Raw genomic sequence first — 22018 nt, 5'->3', positions numbered from 1 at the left:
TTTATTGTAGCCATTTTTGATTGTCTAATTCTGATTTCCTCTCGGGCTTTATAGCCAAGAAACAATTACTACTTCTACTACTACTACTACTATTACTACTACTACTTCTTCTTCTTCTTCTTCTTCTTCTTCTTCTTCTTCTTCTTCTTCTTCTTTTACTACCGGTACTTGTACTACAAAAGATTTTCCTTTCCATTGTTTTCATGTTTATTGGCGGTCTTAATTACCCAGTGTTACTTTTCACTGAACTGCGTTTATTACAGACATTCCTTGATAATGCTAATACTGTAATTATAAAGGCTAGTTGATGCTATAGATTTCAGTTTCTTAGTTTATCGACCTATCGGTTTTATGTAATTAGGTAATGTTTCACTAACTCAATCAACTCATTAGATCGATGAAGAAGAAAGAAAAGACATTGTAGGAAACATTTGTCTCTATCATCTCAAAAGAGACACGCTGGAGTCAATAATGATTGATCGAGAAAAAAATGTCCTTATTATATATGTATGCGTGTCTAGATGTGGGAAAGGGCAGTGTTTGTAGGTCGATGTACATTTGTATGTGTCTCAATGTAAGAATATATAGATACGATATAACTTTGTGGCTAGTAACATTTTAATGACTTGTTTATGAACTATATATCTTGCTTGCAACCATTTTAATTTCAATATACTTGTATATGTGTATACATATAGTACAATATAGTACAATATATATATATATATATATATATATATTATATATATATACATACACATAAATATATATATATATATATATATATATATACATATATATACACATATATACATATATATACACATATACATGTATATACACACATATACATATATACACACACATGCACATATATATGTATGTATATATGTATGTATGTATGTATGTATGTAGTATGTATGTATGTATGTATGTATGTATGTATGTATGTATGTATGTATTCAAAGATGTGAAACTATGTATAGCCGATATAAATGTTGGTTTGTTGATTCTCCAGTCACGCATTACATCCTACAGAGTGAACGGGGAGACTGTAAAAGACATAGAAAGAGAGAGAGAGAGAGAGAGAGAGAGGGAGGGAGACAGAGAGAGAAAACATAAGAAGCGTGTGACGAGTATACATACTATGCTTTCTGGTAGGCGGTCAGTAACGGAACGTTCCTTAGACACACACACACACACACACAGAGTGAGGAGAGAGAACCATAAAGATAGCAGATACGAAGAGAAGGGAAGAAGAGAGAGGAAAGCCAAAGAAGAAAGAGGCGAAATATATTACAATATTTACAGGGGAGAAATTTACTATGCTTAATTTTACTTTATGGCTGCTTTTGATCTTCCATGAACAAGCGAAGCACAAATTTTGCTGCAACTCTTTTCATTCGCAATTCCTCGCTCGAAATTCGTTGGCAGAAGTTTCATGATACACCAGTCATATCAACAAGTTCATGAATTTTCATAATGTTCCCATTCGTTCAGAAGGTCGACGGACTCCTTGAACAAGGTTAGTCCTCAAGCGACAAGTGATCATTTCTGAGGCGTAGAAACCACCCGTAAACTTGTGTTTTGCTCATGGAAACGATCTTGTAAACTGTTTGAAGCATGACAACTGTTTCGGCCGCCTTTTTTCCCCAGCAGTAAACAGAATTTCACGGAAGCACGCGGTTCCTTCGTTTCAGTCATCGCAAAAATCGATGAAAGGGGAGGAGCACGGCAAAACAAAGATGCATCACACCGCACTACCACTTCAACCAAGGACGCCGGTCGGCAGACTGATGCTCGAGGGTTGCTTCAAGTGGCTTCTAGCGGCGGAAACCTGAACTACAACGGGTTTGTCCCACAGAGAACGTTTCCGGTTACTCTTGTGTACCCGTCTTACACACACACACACACACACACACAACTGCGCACGGATATGTGTGGGCGTCTAAGTTTCTACTACCACACATGTATGCATATATATAGACTCTTAAAACAGGAATAACATATTTTACAGAATCAGGACAGCGAAACCACTGCAAACAATTTAATCTAACCTGATAACTAGAATCAGGTATACAGATCCTTTTAATGACGGCCAATCACAAAAGACACTATTGACCAAGTGAATCAATTCACCTACCAAGTTTATGCTTAAATACATACATACATACATTAAAGACAGAAATAATTCTTTTGGGGAACAGTACATCTTGAAGCACATAAAGCTATAAATAGTAACGAGTAAATTATTAGATTTAAAACCTCTTTCGAGAGAAAGAATTAACGGTTGCCTGTGGGTGTCGAACCAACAACTGTTGTAAATATAACATCAACAATATGAGAGTATTTTTATATCAATGATTTAGGAAACACTAGTTAAAAATTCGTTCTTATTAAAATTTTTGTACTTCAGGTTCAACAACTACGTAATTTCTAAAATCCACATATGGCCATGGTTTCTCTCTTTATTTTGTTAAAGCAATGAACTGTTTGTCAGTTGTTTTGCATTATTCTGACATTTTTAAGTCAACCATGACTAATTGAGTACTTTAGTAGAGGTATTCTATACAATATAATTATTTTATTTTATCAACTTTGTGTAGTTGATTCTTTTACTCTGTTGTTCTGACATAACTTATTTCACTGCACTGAGAAAAGGGAGTAGTAATACATTCACGCCTGCATACATACACACGCACTTACATACATACATACATACATACATACATACATACATACATACATACATACATACATACATCAGTAAAGTGAAGTGAAGGAAAGGATGTTAGTACGAAAGAGATTTTGTTTGTTCAGATAAAAAAGAAAAACAGGGAGGCGGGGGAGTTGCGACGGTTGTGAGTATAGTGGGTGCTTATGGGCGTGCATCGAGTTGTGGTGAGAGGAATGTGCAGAGTGTAAAAGAGAAGGTTGCATGGTGGGGTGTGTTTGCGGAAGCTGGAGTTGTCGACCAGCTTGCCTAGTTAAGACGTTATACAAGTGTGTACGGGAAGTTAGTTATTGTTGCCCTATTACTCATCTACATCAACAACAATAACAACGTTGTTGTCATCATCATCATCGTTGTCGTCGTCGTCGTCCTCCTCATCAAGTCTGATGTTATCAGCAGCAGCGCTAGCTACGACAACAAACTCTACCATTTGTTATCCTCATCATCATCTAGTTCGAAATAGTAACAAGAACAAAACCTATTGCCAGCAACAGGCAATAACAGAAACACTAGCCAATGAGTTAGCCTCTATATGGTCGCTCGACTTGCTAGAAATAAAACAACGAAATTGCCATCAAAAGTACACCTTATCAAAAGTATCCATTGTGTAATTTAGTCCTGGATATACTATTCCTTTAAAAAAAAAATGGAATGGTCAAGATTGAACTAGAGTTAAAGAGCAACAACAACAAAAACAACAATAGTGACAACAGCAGGAAGCGCCAGGCAATATTCCGACAATTTTCTAATGCCAGAAGAACACTACTACACTGCTGCTACTATTACTACACCTATTACTATTGCTACTTCTACTACTACTACTACTACAACCGATGCTATTGTTGTTATTGCTGCAGCTATTACTGATCCTACTAGAGTAACATCAACATGTTATGGAAATAGAATGTTAAAATAAGATTATTGTCAATTATTTTTTAATCACATTTGGTGAAAAATAACATCATCGGTTACTTATTTCTTTATTGCCCACAAGGGGCTAAACATAGAGGGGACAAACGAGGACAGACAAAGGGATTAAGTCAATTATATCGACCCCAGTGCGTAACTGGTACTTAATTTATCGACCCCGAAAGAATGAAAGGCAAAGTCGACCTCGGTGGAATTTGAACTCAGAACGTAACGGCAGATGAAATACTGCTAAGCATTTCGCCCGGTGCACTAACGTTTCTGCCAGCTCGCCGCCTTAAATAACATCATCGGTTACTGGTTTCCAACAGACTAGTCACTGTGTCATTGCATTTCTGACGGAGAAAGTGAAATGGGTGTATTTCTAACCCGGTGCAAAACAATTATATCAATGAACTTTGTTCTGAAAGCATTGCTTTTGTAAGTTTTCTTCCGTCGAATTCACTTACAAATATTGGTTAACGTGTAACTATGGAACAAGACATTTTCCAAGTTGATGAGCTATCAGATCGAACTCAGAAAGACGTGACTACGGAGCGAACTTCAATGTGAGAAGGTCTCTAGAAATTAACATGCACCGTGATACAATGAAAGCAGGTATTTCCCGGCAAATCTAGTTTGTCAGACATAAGTTGGCACCAAATGACCAAACAAAAAATAAGAGACGGTTATTGTTATTTTCTCTCTCTCTCTCTCTCTCTCTCTCTCTCTCTTCTCTCTCTCTCTCTCTCCCTATCTCTCCCTCTCTCTCCCTCTCTCTCCCTCTCTCTCCCGCTCTCTCCCCCTCTCTCTCCCCCTCTCTCCCCGCCTCTCCCCCTCCCTCTCCCTCTCTCTTTATGCGACGACTGTTGAGAGTAAGTTCTCTGCGAGCTGCTCCACAACTCTTACACACCTTATACTTCAAGACCAGAAGATATCAACTCCTAGCTTAGTACTTCGTTTTATCGAATGGCATCATAGAAACGACCTTCCCTGTTATATCAAAATTATGAAAACGGTTATTTTTATGAAACAAGTTAATTTTACGCAGCGGTTTGTTATCTTTATTTTCTTATATTATCCTATCAAACATACTCCTCTTTTCAGATAACTGACTGGATTACTACCCAAATGTTGAATTTTTATAGAAATTACTAAAGATGGATCCGACTTATAATTTGAAATTATGTTAAACATGCGTGCATCATCAATTATATTTTAGGCTCATTGAATACAACGTTTTATTCTAATCTAAACAAAACTTTTGTTTTGTTGTTGGTGTTCTTGTTCTTGTTTTGTTTTTAAAAGTACCTTTAAAACGTCTGTTTCTGAGTAAAATCACGCACCCTCTGATAACATCCTCTTGACATTGGCAGTCCTTTTGTGAGCCACAAGGCTCCCAAGGGAGCATTTTCGTCCAGATTAAGGATCACTTTTCTAAACATAAAACATTAAGAGTGGTGAGTTGGCAAAAATGGCACCGGTGAAAATGTCATTCAGAAAATAGTTTTTACCTTGTAGGTTTAGTTTTTAAATCTTATTATTGTTGCTGCTGCTGCTGTATAACAACCCAAGATTAGCCAACGTGCAGCAGCTCTATTATCAAAAGCCTTCCAACCGCAACCATTCCGTTGTATTTTTTCAGGCAATCACATAGTTAAAGCTATATTAGATGTGACACGGAAAAGAAAAAAACTGATATTTCTAACAGCTGGAGCAACAACCGGGTTGGGGAGGGGCCTCCTTCTTTGACTCATTTTCGTCTTATAGGTGTGGTTTATCAGGGTCGATAAAACAGTTTTGAAGTAATGATTTCCTCTAAAACTGTCGCCTACGAAAATTGGTTTTGTAAGAAGAGGGTTAAGAAACCAATAGCTAATCTATATTCCATAATGCTCTTTATAGCAGCAACAGCAGTGTTAGCTGCTCTTGTAGCAGAAGTAGCAACAATAAAGCCACTTATGGCTAATTACATTGAATATGTCTCCCTTAATATCTGTCATGGAATTTGTGGTGACGACGTTATCAGTTGTTCAATGATGTAGTGATTATAGTACGTGTGTTACTAGTTGTGATCCTGGTGGTGGTGGTGGTGGTGGTGGTGGTGGTGGTGGAGGTGGTGGTGGTGGTGGTGGAGGTTGTGGTGGTGGCAATAGTAGTAGTAGTAGTAGTAGTAGTATTAGTGTTGGTGGTGATGAGCGATAGTGGTGGTATTGCTGGTAGTGGAAGTGGTGGTGGTGGTAGTGGTGATGGTGGTGGTGGTAGTGGTGATGGTGGTGGTGGTGGTGGTGGTGGTGAACTTCTCGATTTAGGTAATTGTGAGATTGATGTAGTGAGAGGGTATTTATGAAGTAGAAATTTGTGGTGGGGTAGGTAAGAGGCGGTTTTTGAGTATCGTTACGTGGCGGTGTAGTAGATGCTGTTGGTGAACGCATTTTAAGACTGTGTATGTACTGAAGTTGATGGTATAGTAATGTGGTTGTAGAAGTGAGAGTCATTAGTCTTAGTAGATAACATCAATCAACTAATCAAATTCCATAGCCTAGGAATCAATCTTCCCCCATCTTCCCTCTTCATTTATCATGAGCTAATGGGTCCCAGACCGATCTGATATGGCATTTGAATTTTGCTACATCATCAGATTATCTGTTTCTGATGACTAATAACATACGGCGCTTCGTGGGATTTTATGTGTGAGAGGTTCTTCGCCAATTGACAGGGTTGAATTCCATACATACCCTTCATCTAATAAACAGAATATTTTAGTCATCGACCACTCGACCACGAGACGTGCAGTGTTACAAGGTACAAGTAGTCGGTAGAACATGTAGCGGACAGTACTTTTTGAATGTGCTGAACTAGGTAGTAATGGTGGTGGTCATGGTGGGAGCTGTACTTTATTTGTGGTAGTGATAGAGATAATGATGGGCAATGTGATGATGGTGGAGGAAATGGTGATGTCGGAGGTAGTGGTTGTATCATTAGTAGTGGTGGTTGTATTCGTCGTTTTAGCTGGAGTTTTGGTGGTAGTTGCTGGAGATATATTCTGATGGTGGAACAAATAGATGTGGTAGTTGTGTAAAGACATCAGAAACGTCATAAAGAAATCAGATGTGGTAGTTGTGTGTGTGTGTGTGTGTGTGTGTGTGTATGTGTGTGTGTGTGTGTGTGTGTGTGTGCGTGTGTGTGTGCATGTGCGTGCGCGCGCATGTGTGTATAGGTGTATTCGATAAGTACTAAACACGAAAATCTCGGACCTTGAGTTAGTCTCTTACTTCTGCTAAATATCAAAATATACAGGGTTGGCCAAAAGTCATCCGACAGTAAATCAAAATTCCATAAATACTATCTGTAATTCTGTATTGACTCGAATGGAAAATTTTGATGCTCACGAAGGTCTTCAGTTGGAACAATTTTCATGATGTTTCATATTTCGATGCTTTTAGTAAATTCTGTTGTTAAACTGAAATAAATCTTGGAATTAAATAGGTTTGATTTACTGTCAGGTGACTTTTGGCCAAACCAGTAAATATATATATATATATATTCTTTTATTTCAGTCATTTGACTTTGGCCATGCTGGAGCTCCGCCTTTAGTCGAACAAATCAACCTCAGGACTTATTCTTTGTAAGCCTAGTACTTATTTTATCAGTCTCTTTTGTCGAACAGCTAAGTTACGTGGTCGTAAACACACCAGCATCGGTTGTAAAGCGATGGTGGGGGAACAAATACGCACACACAAACACACACAGGCGTCGCTAGCCACTACACATTCTTTATTTTCTCTCCTTGTTTCTTTCTGTGTTCCTTTCTTTGGAAGAGCGTAGGCTCGAAACGTTAAAGACTTTTTTCTTCCTGAGCGTTAAACTAATACATCTGTTTGTTGTCTACACCACCTGTCTTCCTCTTTTGCTTTTTCTGTGAATTCTCCCCATATATATATATAGAGAGAGAGAGAGATATATAGATATATTACATTTAAGAGCTTGGCAGGGCCGCCACCCAGGCCCCGGCGGATAGTGTCTTCTATCCACTCGACCTCTATACCGGGTGGCAGCCCACACACCCAGGTTCTTGTCAACTTTCTACCACCATAAGTAGGGAGAAACAAAATTTTCTCCCCCTCCAAAGGCATGCTCGCAAAATCACGATCTTCCGCAGGATGCCAAAAGACACACACAGTTGCATACTTCGCACCCCTGCGGATAAACCTAACAGTTGGCAGAAAGTCTGCCAACTACTCCTCAATTTCTTCCTCAAAGAAGACTTTCGTGGTGTCAAGGACCCTGGAATAGATCCTTAACACCACCGTTCTCTCCGTAAAATTTTACAATCATTCTTTGGGGGCCACAATTTGCTACTCCTAAGCGGATTTCACAGTTGCCATGTTGATAGCCAAAACAAAAATAAAAATCCACAAACAAAAATCAAAATGTTTAAATGAAAGTCTATAAAGAAACTCAAAAGAGATTAGAAAGACAGACAGGAGAAGAAAGAGCGAAGAAAGATAATCCAAAATGGCAACACAACACAATTCTGCTACTCTGATAATCCAAACTGGTAGTCCTTCGCAGCACAAATAGTATTCCGTCCAACTCTAGCTGTACTCCTATCCTTTATGGTAAAAATCCACTTGAAAGGGCACAAACACAGTCATAGAAATTTCCAAAAAATTTTCGGAGTGACACGCCTCCCAAAATAAACACAATTCTCACTACGTAATGAGTCTTCTTACACGACCACAAGCAACCAAATGCCTGGAACCCAGTGGAGACCCCTGTTCGAAATAAATACTTAAATACAAACAGCAGACCCCACTAAGCTAAAAAAAAAACAGCTGCTTTACCTGTGGTCGTGCTTCAAATGTTCAATTTTTCACGTATGACGTAACTTCCACCGCGACGAAAAAAACACGACAACTTGGTAGCAGTAAGCAAGCTACTTACCACACAGCTGCGCCTGCGCCTATACACACACACACACACACACACTCACACTGGGTGAGTAAGAGAGAGAAATAGTGATCTTGCAAATGGTTATTGGCAATTGACTAGTAATTGTACTAGTTTTGGTGGTAGTATTGCTTATATTTTTATGATGGTAAAATTTACATTACGGTGAAGACAGTCAACAACATAATAGTAGTAGTGTATATAGCAGTATTGGAATAGGTAAAAGGCCTCCCCTTTAGTTAGTGCTATTACTATTACTGGTAGAGGGTTTGGGTTTTAATATCCAGGCCACTTTTGATGCGGTATACCTATGATCAAATGCGCTGTAGATATAATTCTGCAGTGTTTTCAGATATATGCAGAATGTGATTTCAAAGGGATTTGGTTATTATTTATGGAGTAGAAGTTCTCTTGCCACCCTATTATCTTCTTAAAGTGATAACTGTGATTATCTTAAAGAAAACACTATAAGAAAAAAGGAGAGAGCAGAAGAGGAGAAAAGAGACCTGAGAAAGAGAAACTGTGAAGAAGAGAAAGACAGCAGGAAGAACACATTCTCCCGATTTATAAGACGTTTGAAGGAACACAGCAAGCTAGCAAATAAAATTCCTATTTCTTACTATACTTCTTCATGATTCCTATTTACAACAACGATAGTGGGTGCAAAGTAACTCAGCCTGTTTTAATGGTCAGCTTAGGTGCTACATTCTCACCCGTCTCTTGTATGACCATAAAATAAATTCCAGTAATATACTTACTTCACAAAGGTTGGCTTTATTCTCTATGAAAAGAAATTAATAAAATTGTGTTGAAAACGGCGCTAAAAATGTTGAACACAAAAACTTGTTTCCTTTTCTGAAAAATCATAAGTTTTTATGCTTCTGTGAACAACGAATGGACGTTTTAACATTAATGTACGTATTTATTATCGAAAGAAATTTTCAGTTGCAAGTTTAACCATTTCTTGTACATTATACAAATTATCAAAAAAAGGTGGATGTTTCTGTAATAACATTTCATTATGATTTATGTTACGTACGGCTATAGGTTAAATCGACGCTGATACGATACGAAAGTTTTAATGCATGTATGTGTGCATGTATAGATAGATAGATGGATAGATAGATAGATAGATAGATAGATAGATAGATAGATAGATAGATAGATAGATAGATGAATGGATAGATGGATGGATGGATGGATGGAGAGAGAGAGAGAGAGAGATAGATAGATAGATAGATAGATAGATAGATAGATAGATAGATAGATAGATAGATAGATAGATAGATAGATAGATAGATAGATAGATAATAGTCTAAATCAGTAAGTCATTAATATACAGATAAATGTTGAAGAGACTAAACCGAACTTTCGGATAGACCAAAGTTGTTATTATGTGAGCCGGAAAGAATCTTATAACTCATTCATCACATTACGTTGATGGATGAGTTATGCAGTAAGGAGCATATGGACTGCAAATACAGAGGGATCATCAGCAGGGTTACTGCATAGAAAGTAACCTTACATGAAAAGTATTAGGTTACCCTAAGTTTATATAAAATAACAATTAACTAAAAGCAGAAGGATTACGAATTTCAACGTTCAATAACATACATACAAACAATGCACGCGCACGCGCACACACATACACAAACACACATTCGCGTTTCATTTCTTTCTTTGTTTCTCTTTATATATATATATATATATATATATATATATAGGGTTCAAGAAGTCTTTGGACATTTTCCTTCAAGAAATCCCGGATAAACCCCCTACACCCGAATATGTCTCTGTAAACAATAACTCTCTACTTGAGTGGGCCATAGTGCCCAAATTCTGACTTGAAAGACTTCACCAGGTGGTGCTATTAAGTTAGACATGGCCTGGGCCAATAATGGCCGAAACCTATCAAAGCATCAAAGTATCAAAGTATATATATATATATATATGTATATATATATGTATATATATATATATATGTATATATATATATATATATATGTATATACCTCGCTCAGAGATTTATTATTGTTATATATATATATTATATATATGTACTGTCACTCTGAGTATATATATTTCTCTATTCGATTTCTAACCTCGCTTGACGTAAGTGTAACATACGGATGAAACAGACAGCAACACGGGAATAAGCAGGATAATATTATAATTAGTACTTCGAACTACAAAAATTAAGAACGTTTTAAAATTAAATGCGTTTAAACGCTTATCGTTGTAGCAAATCTCTAGAAGTAGTTGGTAGAAGTCGTGACAAAATTTACACAATTAACATTTGAACGACTTCAAAGAATTTATTGCTAGAAATATGATAATAAAATATCAAATATTTTTATATATTGCTAACAAAAATGTTAATTATAAAATTACGACAACGAAAATGAAAGGTTTTATTTTTGTTATTGTCGTCTTAAACTTATCTCACAGATGGCATTTCGAATAGAGACATTAACATTTATACATAAACATAGTGCATAGTTTTGGCCAAGGAAAATAATGTTTTGATAATCCGTTTAAATATATTTTAAACACTTCAAATGAAAGTAAATCACTTTTGGATGTCCTTCTATGTTTAGTAGATAAGAGCTAGACCAGAAGGTTTCGGTGGGGGATGAAAATATTTGGTAGTAGGAGGAAAACAAAATGTAAATTGATTGAATGGCCTTTCCAGCTAACACAAATGTACAATCTGCTGTTTCGAGATGTGAACCCCTTGGGAAACACATTCCATTAGTAATCGTATGAGCTACAGTAAATATCCGCTGAGAATGGTTGCTGAACTGTACTTTACAAAACACACAAACACCCACACAGGCACGCGTACACACACAAACACAAACACACACACACACACACACACACACACACATACACACACGCGCGCGCGCGCGCATGCACATACACACGAACCAATAAACTTACATGGAAATAAATTTACTAAAACCCAATTTCAAAGCAGATAAAAAAAATACTCAATATGAATATATAAAATTACATACAATTTAAAATATGGAAGTCCACATGAAAAGCTCTCGTTAATTCTAAATCCTGTGCTTTTTAGAGGCAAAGTTTGTCTGACAGCTTTATGCGATTAATAACAAACATTTTCCTATGACTATTAAACTGTTTACATACGAACTTTCATAACTTTCAGAATTTTGCTAATTCCTATCAACATTTAGATGTTTAAGAAAGTAGTTACTGATAACTTAGCGAAAAACAGAGTGAAAAATGACCCTCCAACTGCAGATTTTCACACCTAAATTTGTACAAAAGAAAATATTCTATATTGTTGTTGCACCAATCCGTTTTCAGATGTGACTATGTTCCTTCCTTTCTGAGCTCTCAGTTTCTGATTGAGATGTTGAGTTGCCGTTGTGATCGGCGTGTTTTGGGTATTTGTTTTTTTTAACCTTGCGGTTGCCATCCCTCTCTGGGCATGAGCACAGCTGATATCGTAAGTGGCACAGAAAAAAAAGAAAAAAAGAATCGCCTCCGATGCTAATAGTTTATTTATCGATACTGAAAGACTAAGAAGTAAAGTTAATCTCCACCAGATTTAAACACAGAGCAAAGAGAACTGGAACGAACACTGCAAATTATTCTATCAAACTCTTACATCACGCAACCTTATGTTATTTGTCAACTTAATCATCTGTGGTGGTATTACAACATAATTACTCTACAGGCATGATAGTGCTGTCAGTCGTGCCTGCGCGCGATACACACAGAGCAACGAAACTGCCGTGCATCGCTAACTTCTGGAGTTATTTCGAACAGCTGCTATCACATGCAGGACTGATCCGGCTGACAGCCATTTCCATCAAGAAGATATATTTCTTTATTGCCCACAAGGAGCTAAACATAGAGGGGACAGACAAAGGGATTAAGTCAATTACATCGACTCAGTGCGTAACTGGTACTTAATTTATCGACCCCGAACCGATGAAAGGCAAAGTCGACCTTGGCGGAATTTGAACTCACAACGTAACGGCAGATGAAATGCGGCTACGCATTTCGCCCGGCGTGCTAACGATTCTGCCAGCTCGCCGCCTTAACCAGCCCGCCGCCATCAAGAAGATAGCTCCGCTGCCTTCTTTCGAGCGGCAAGAACAAGCAATTTTCTCTATCTAGAGCTTATAGCAAAAAAGGTGTAGAGCGGACTCGGTTGAAAAGATAATTCGGCCAAACCCACACCTGAAAAGGCTGATGTTGCCCTCCAGTAAAGTTGTAAAACGGTCAGTGAATGCAATGAAAATGGCCGGAGTGAATGCTTCCAATTTAAGTATGCGCCTGTGTGCTGAAAATTACGGAGTAAAAAGGAGCGCTTGCCATGGTACTCCTGGTGAGACGAGCGACTCGGTATTTGTGTGGGGATCATTGAAGAGTCCTATGTGGAGTTTCCCAACTATAGAGGAATTTTGATGGTATAATTTTCTTGTTCATCGTTGTTTCTTATTTACACGTTTATGTAAATCCCTACAGTTTATCTGTCTTTATAATATACGGTTTTTCGCAGCCCTTATTATTATTGTTAATATTATTATTATTCAGAAGTCTATGGCGGCGAGCTGGCAGAATCGTTAAGCACGCCGGGCGTTATTTCCGTCTTTGCGTTCTGAGTTCAAATTCCGCCGAGGTCGATTTTGCCTTTCATCCTTTCGGGGTCGCTGAAATAAGTACCAGTTGAGTACTGGGGTCGATGTAATCGACTTGTCCCCTGCCCCAAAATTTCAGGCCTTGTGCCTTTAATAAAAAGAATTATTATTCAGTAGTCTTATTTTCATTGCGTGTTTTCACTGCACAACCGACAGCAGCCCTGTGTACATAGGGTGTACGCTGTCGTTTTTCTGTTGCTATTTTCACTCTATTGAAAGTGCTTTACATAGGATTTGTGCAGTGCCTAGTAGGGTTACTTTCTGTATCTTATATACATTCGTAAGTCCTGGTGTTTTCGTTATATATTTGTCTCTCTTCTTTTTATCTTTTTACTTGTTTCAGTCATTAGACTGCGGCCATGTTGGAGCACCATCTTGAAGAATTTTTAGTCTAATGTATCGACCTCAGGACTTATATTTTATAAGCCTGGTACTTATTCTATTGGTCTCTTTTACCGAACCGCTAAGTTACGGGTGACGTAAACACACCAGCACCGGTTGTCTAGTGGTACATATGGGACGAACACAAAGACACATACACATTGATATTTATATATATATATATATATATATATATACACGACGGGTTTCTTTCAGTTTCCGTCTACCAAATCCACCCACAAGGCTTTGGTCAGACCGAGGATATAGTACAAGACATTTGCTCAAGGTGCCACGCAATGGGACTAAGTCTGGAACCATGCGGTTGGGAAGTAAGCTTCTTATCACATAGTCCCACGTGTGTCTGTATGTTTTGGAATCATAGCTAATACACCAATTATGAAAGCGATTGTTTCTGTTTTTATGTTCCACATTCGGGTTATCTCTATTTCCAGATCTTTGTATTTTGAGTTTCTCCGTTTCTTTTAGAGATACATTGTTGTTGTTGCTATTATTATTATTATTATTATTATTATTGTTATTATTATTATTATTAGTGTCAAAATTAAAAGAAGAGTGCCATTGTTATATAGTGAACAATATTTCGACATCTCGTGTGTCTTCAATCCATGAAGAGCTGAGATTTCTGCGCTTGTCATGGCAGTTTTAATATTATTATTATTATTATTATTATTATTATTATTATTATTATTATTGGTATTATTATTATTATTATTATTATTATTATTATATTATTATTATTATTATTACTGAGTGAGAGAGCAGTTCATGCCATCAAAGTGACACTGGGGTAAAATATACGAAGCCCAATATACCCATCATGACTACCCGTCTGATAAGAGTACACCTATTATTATTATTATTATTATTAGTTCAAATTCTGCCGAGATCGACTTCGCCATTCATTCCTTTCAGAGTTGATAATCTTATTCAGGGGCATTTTGTGCAGGATGGGCTACTCGACATGAAGAAAATTCTAACTGGCTCAACCTGCAATGTCATGTACTGTTTACGTTGATATGTGATCATCATGTCGCGCACATATGGTTGTGATGCTTGTGCCTGGTGTACCCTTATCAAACGGGTAGTCATGATCGACGTAACCGATTATCCCCTTTTTCTCAATATTTCAGGCGTTGTGCCTATGGTAGAAATTATCATCATCATCATCATCATCATTATTATTATAATTATTATTATTATTATTATTATTATTATTATTACTGTTGTTGCTACTACAAGTTATCGTTATCATCTTCATAAACATCATCAAAATCATCAACAACATCCTTATCATCATCAGTATGTTTAACAGTCATAAGTATTTCTACCGCGCATCAGGTTCATCACAGCGTACTTGAAGTAAGCGCAGTATTATCCTTTTCGAAATGTATAATTATATTTGTAATGTATTGCATTGTTGCGATGCTCGTCTTGCATTTTTTAAAGTGTTAATTTAGTTTCATTCGTTTGTTGCTTAGAATACACGCAAAGTGAGTAAAGTTATTGTACTGAACGGCGATTGTATTTCGCATGTCCTAAATGAACTGTGTTCTGTATTAAAATGTCAGGTGATGATTGCATAGATTTACCAGGGTGGATTTAGTAATAATAATGAGAAACATTTGCGTAGGATGAGCTGGAAAAGTAACGTGGTATGTGTTTTTCTGTTATGGTTATTATTATTCGGGCAGTAAGCTGACAGGATCGTTAACACGACAGGCAAAATGGTTAGTGGCATTATGTCTATCTTTACGTTTTGAGTTCAAATACCACCGAGGTCGACTTTGCCTTTCATCCTAACGGGGTTCGATAAAATAAGTACCAGTTGAACACTGGGGTTGATCAGGCTGTCAGTAGTAAAAAGGATTGTTGTTGTTGTTGTTATTATTATTATTATTATTATTATTATTATTATTATTATTATTCAGGCGGCGAGCTGGCAAAATCGTTATCACGCCGGGTGTAATGCTTAGCGATATTTCGTCTACCGCAACGTTCTGAGTTCAAATACCACCGAGGTCGACTTCACCTTTCATCCTTTCGGGATCAATAAATTAAGTACCAGTTGCATACTGGAATCGATCTAATCGACTGCCCCCCTCCCAAAAAATTTCGGAGAAAAGATTATAATAATAATAATAATAATTATTATTATTATTATTATTATTATTATTATTATTATTATTATTATTCAGGCGGCGAGCTGGCAAAATCGTTATCACGCCGGGTGTAATGCTTAGCGATATTTCGTCTACCGCAACGTTCTGAGTTCAAATACCACCGAGGTCGACTTCACCTTTCATCCTTTCGGGATCAATAAATTAAGTACCAGTTGCATACTGGAATCGATCTAATCGACTGCCCCCCTCCCAAAAAATTTCGGAGAAAAGATTATAATAATAATAATAATAATAATTATTATTATTATTATTATTATTGAGTGAGAGAGCAATGCATCAAAATGAGACTGGGATACAAATATACAAAGCCCAATATACCCACCATGACTACCCGTTTGATAAGGGTACACCAGGCACATGCATCACAACCATATGTGCGCGATATGATGATCTCATATCAACATAAACAGCACACGGCATTGCAGGTGGAGCCAGTTAGAATTTTCTTTATGTCGAGTAGCCCATCCTGCACAAAAGGCTCCTCAATAAGGTTTGTTTAAAGATGATGAAAAAAGAGTCATGTTTCCAGAGGTGAATTATTCAAACCCCGAAGAATTCCTTTCAGCACATAGCTATGATGTTTCCATACTACTTCTGGTAGTGATCAGAGATGCACATATTGTCAGCCACTAAGGGACATGCTCAACTGGCTAGAATCAAACAACTGGCAAAGCAATTCTGTGGTATTGAGCAGATTATATTTGCTATAACCCGTCTTTTACACAAAGACAAAATGGTGATCGGTAAATTTCACCATACGTAAATTCCACCACGGTATATTCCACCATGGTAAATTTCACCTTAGGTGAAATTATCATTATTATTATTATTATTATTATTATTATTATTATTATTATCAAATCATTATTTAGAAGGGTTCCACAATACTTTGCGCTCATCACTAACATCTACACATCCAAATTTGTGGAAATTATCCACTGCCCTTAAATCTGAGGAAGGATTAAGCCAGACAAAAATTGCACAATGTTCAGCCTGGAACTCAACAACAAAAAAAAAAGACCAATCAAATTATTGATGCACGACTGAAGAAGCTAATTCAGAAATATCAAAATGAATACCCTTTGCAACTTTTAAGAAGTATTGCACACAACTTGTCTAAAGAAACATTTCTTTAAAATAAGTTAAACTTTCTTATCCTAACTCTACTTCACAATGTACTCGGTGTTATTTTTTTTAATGTGTGCTAAAATTTGGTCTTTTCTTTCTTTATTCCAAATTATATTATTTTTGAAATTTTGTGATGAGTCTTTTCCATAGATTCTTACTCGATGGGAGTACATTAAAGTGATCCCATTTCAATTCAAGTAGATTATAAAGATTATTTTCTATCTCATCTTCAGACTCTCTCTCTCTCTCTCTCTCTCTCTCTCTCTCTCTCTCTCTCTCTCTCTCTCTCTCTCTCTCTCTCACTCACTCACTCTCTCTTTAAGACTTGAGAGATAGACAGATTAAATAACATAGGTATTGACCCACGGTCTAGAGAAACTGACCACGGTGACTTTCAGCGAGTGGAATTTACCGTGGTGGAATTTACCTAGAACCGACAAAACATATACATGATAGCACTTCCAATCAGTTAAGATCAGAAGCCATCAGAACTACTGCCTGGTACTGCATCAGAGCATTATTATTATTGTCATTATTATTATTATTATTATTATTATATTATTATTATTATCATTATTTTTATTATTGTTGTTCTTGTTGTTATTATTATTATTATTATTCTAATAATAATAGTTCTTAATTACCGGTTGTTCTTTACTTGAAAGCAGACAGTAACAAATCACCAAATGTTTCAAGTAGTGTCTTCTCCTGTAACTCAGAGACAATACTCTCCTTAGAATGCGAGCTGTACCCAACAATGCTGTCTTCTTGATCACTTCGAGCCTGACAGCAGCTCCAATATTCCTAATATGTTTTGCAAAGCTCTTGGAAACTGCTTCTAATATTCCAATTACCACCTCAGTCTTCACCAAGGCGGAGGTATTGTTTTTCAGTCATGTTTGTTTATCCGTGGACAAGATATCTCAAGAACCGCTGGATGGATTCCGATGAAACTTTCAGAGATGTTTGGCCTCGTGACTGGCACGAACTGATTAGATTTTGGGATCGATCCGGTAACTGACAAGGATTCTGAATTACTTTTCGTTTTTTTTTGTTTTGTTTTTTTACTTAATTTTTGAGAGCCGTCGGGTTTATTTTTAGTACTCTCGTTTGTGAGAGTAGTCTAGTTTATTTCAGATATTCTCATTTTAAAAATTATCTCCGGCTAATCGTTGAGAGGACCTTGGCGTTACCTTGTAGAAGGTTTGTGCTCTCTGAATGTTCTTACTATTATTGTTGTTGTTGTTGTTGTTGTTACTAAGGTGAGCTGGCAGAATCGTTAGCATGCCGAGCAAAATGCTGAGCGGCATTTCGTCCGTCTTTGGGTTCTGAGTTCAAATTCTGCCGAGGTCGACTTTGCCTTTCATCCTTTCGGGGTCGATAAATTAAGTATCAGTGAAATACCGGAGTCGATGAAATCGACTATCCCCCTTCCCCAAAAAATTTCAGGATTATTATAATTGTTGTTGTTGTTGTTGAGGCGACCTGGCAGAATCATTAGCCTACCAGGGAACATGCTTAGCGGTATTTTGTCCGTCTTTATGCTCTGAGTTCAAATGCCGCCGGGGTCAACAATGCCTTTCATCCTTTTGGGGTCGATAAAATAAGTGTCAGTTCCTCACTGGGGCTGATTTAATCGACTTAGCCCCGAAATTTCACGTCTTGTGCCTATAGTTCAGATTATTATTGCTAAGGCGCGGAGCTGGCAGAATCATTAGGACAAAATGCTTAGAGGTATCTCATCTGTCTTACGTTATAAGGTCAATTATGTCTTTCATCCTTTGGGAGTCGGTAAAATAAGTACCAATTGAAGACGGGGTTCGATGTAATCGACTTGTTCCCTCCTTTACAATTGCTGGCCTTGTGCCAAAATTTGAAACTCTCATTTTTATTAGGTTCTATTGGAACTCAGGTTCTACTGAAACTTCTGGAGTCTTGCATGAATAGCGAGCTTGCTACCTGCAACCTACGGTACAATGCTATTCGTTCTCTTCAACTATCTCATAGTTCCCTGGTGATTCTAGCAGTTCCAAGGAGACAAACTTCATGCAACAATTCTACTGGGCACTCTATTCCTATTTCCTTTATATTCCTCTCAGTATCTTTTAATACTACCCCAAGGCCCCAATAAAATCAGTACTGTCTTTACTTCTTGCATCTTCCACAGGCTCGTATTTAAGAGGTTTGCATACGTCTATTGTTTCGCCTTCCTTCTTAACTTTGCGTGGGTCAAATAAGCACGTAATATCAGTTACAAAGTACATGTGGTTTACCTTCACCACCACGAGGTCCGTCATATTGTACTCAAACACCTGGTCCGTTAGGATAGGGCAATCCCACAGAACTTTGCAAGTCTCCGATTCAGTCACTCTTTGTGGTTTGTGTTCATAACATGTCTTGCTTCTCTTTAACCCCCACTTTTCATTATCATCATCATCATCACTATTATCAAGACGGCGAGTTGGCAAAAATGTTACCGCATCAGACAAAATGTTTAACGGCATTTCTTGCGGCTCTTTACGTTCCGAGTTCAAATCCTTCAGGGTCATCTTTTCCTTTCATGTTTTCAGGATCAATAAAATAAATACCATTTGAACATTGGAGTCGATGTAACTAACTTATCCACTTCCCTAAAATTGCTGCCATGTGCAAAAATTTGAAACCAATATTTTCATTTGGAGCGTGGCATCACCGAAGATTTGAAGCGTGGAATCACGCTACATTTCTAATAATAACATCTGTTAATTACCAATAAACATATTACCTACAGACAGGATTTGTGCGATTAAAGTAATATCTTCTTTTTTCTTCCTTTATCTTTTACTTGTTTTTTTTAAAGCCTGGTACTTATATTATCGTTCTCTTTTACCGAACCACTAAGTTACGTAAACGTAAACACAACAATACCCGTTGTCAAGTGTTGGACAAACACTGACACAAAGACGACACGCATATATATATATATATATAAAACAGGCTTCTTTCAGTTCCCGTCTACCAAATCTACTCACAAAGCATTGGGCAAACCGAGGCTGTAGTAGAAGACACTTACCAAGATGCCGGAACTGTGTGGCTTGGAAGCAAGCTTCTTACCACACAGCCACCCCTGCGCCTAACATCCTTTTTTTTTTTTGTTGTTGAAACGAACGAAGACATTGCAAGTGAATATGTCGACCAACTCCAGAAAAATAAGGCGTTAGTCCACTATTTAATATTTCAGCAATAATAATTTGATTGGACAGCAGTCCGTAAATAGATTTTTTTCGTTTAATTATCTCGTAGAAAATGAGCGAGTCTTTGAGATATTTTAACCACTTGAGAATACATCCTGTCTACGCCCACAAATAGGCTATGTTTGACCTCATTCCATGTTTGTAGACTTAGAATCTCAACTGTTTTGGAAAAATAAAATCGTACGATATAATTAAGACATATTAAATAATGTTTGAGATAGTGGAAATCAACTTGTGTCCGAGTACTACCAGCCCTTAGACGTAGAGACTTCTTAAAAAGCAGCAGCGATGGAGTACTCAACCGCCTGAGCAACGAAGAATTCGCGACCGCAAGCTCCTCTTCAGCACTTACTACGTGCCCTCATGAGCCGTGGAAACTATGGAGGCAGTAGCATTTCGGATAGCCCAACGACTACAACGACAATGGTCATTCTTGAAAGGCCCTTCTAAGAGGTTTTTATACGAAAAGTTGTTTATAGTTAATATGTGTACAGAACTGTATTCACTTTCCATATAGAATAGCTTTCTTTTCAGTGATACAACACTGGCTGGGATAATCAGAAATTGAATTATCCTTAACCCTTTGAGCCCGTAACACTAGTTTACCGGTGGATGGCTTATTTTTCTTTATACCGTAGCACCAGTGCAATGCCTGGTATATGGTAAAATAAGGTTCAGGAGGTCAAAGCTCAATGAGTTAATGTTAATAAAAAAGATAGAATAATTAATTATTTAAAATCTATCAAAATAACTGTTATCTTCCAAACATTCCTCCAACCAATTTCACTTTACAGTTGTACTGTTGAATTAAAAGTTTTATTGGAAACACAAAGCATCATCATCATCATTATTAGTACTCTCATCATGCTCATTTTTATTGATGTTGATATTCTTATTCTGAATTCAAATCCCACCACTGTCAACTTTTAATTTTCTTCTTCGGGGGGGGGGGGTCGATAAAATAAAGTACTATTCAATTACCAGGATCGATGTAATAAATTTACTATATTCCCTAAGTTTCAGACTTTGTGTCTGTGTTGAAAAACAGTGATGATGAATCATTCAGGAGAAAGGAAGAGACTATTCTCAGGATTCTGCTAGAGGCACGGAAGAACAAGGTGGTATTATTAAATAGGGCCTATCAGTTAGGAATAAGAATGAGCCCTCCGATAGGTTCCCAAAGTTGCCGTTTTCCAAATTTCATTTATAAGGCTTCGGCACCTCGAGGTTACAGTAATATACATTTGCCCAGTGTGTCATGCTGCGGGACGGAAGCCGAAACCACGTAGTTGTGAAGTGAACGTCATTATAATACAGCCATGTCTGCGCCCCTGGGTTTACAATTTTATAGTGGGATTTTTGTCATGTTTTTTTTTATCAAATTCTGAGAAACAATTATTTTAGTCGCATCACTTGCATGTATTGAATATTTTCATTTCGAAGATATCTCTATGGCTTTCTTGTATAATTTTTAGTTGCAAAGAATTGTGATGTTTATCAGAGTACTTCCTTTTGTTCTTTTATTATTACATCTAGATTTCATTTTTGTCTCCCTGTCACTCTAAATATATACGTTCCACAATAGTGTAGCCATGTTTCTATCATGCAATGAGTTTGACACTTCCAGTATTACTTATTCTCAGTTTTCATGCGGAAGTGCCTGCATATTGCCCAATGGATTTAAGCTGCCGGTGTTTTAATCTGAGTAAATGAAAGTAACGTAGTCATTTGTTTTATTCTGTATTAGATTGCATAGTCTAAGGAAGTCGATTGACCAAATCGTTAGAACATCGAACAAGCAGT

At 37.2% G+C, this 22018-nt stretch overlaps 1 protein-coding gene across 1 annotated transcript in view; it reads right to left on the bottom strand.

Moving 5' to 3' along the window:
• Positions 1-22018, bottom strand: part of LOC115232663 (heat shock 70 kDa protein 12A) — a 286065-nt gene that overhangs the window by 169899 nt on the left and 94148 nt on the right. The window lies entirely within an intron of this gene.

The sequence above is a fragment of the Octopus sinensis genome, linkage group LG2, assembly GCF_006345805.1.
Source record: "Octopus sinensis linkage group LG2, ASM634580v1, whole genome shotgun sequence".
Taxonomy (NCBI): domain Eukaryota; kingdom Metazoa; phylum Mollusca; class Cephalopoda; order Octopoda; family Octopodidae; genus Octopus; species Octopus sinensis.
This window is presented reverse-complemented; position numbering and strand designations above follow the sequence as displayed.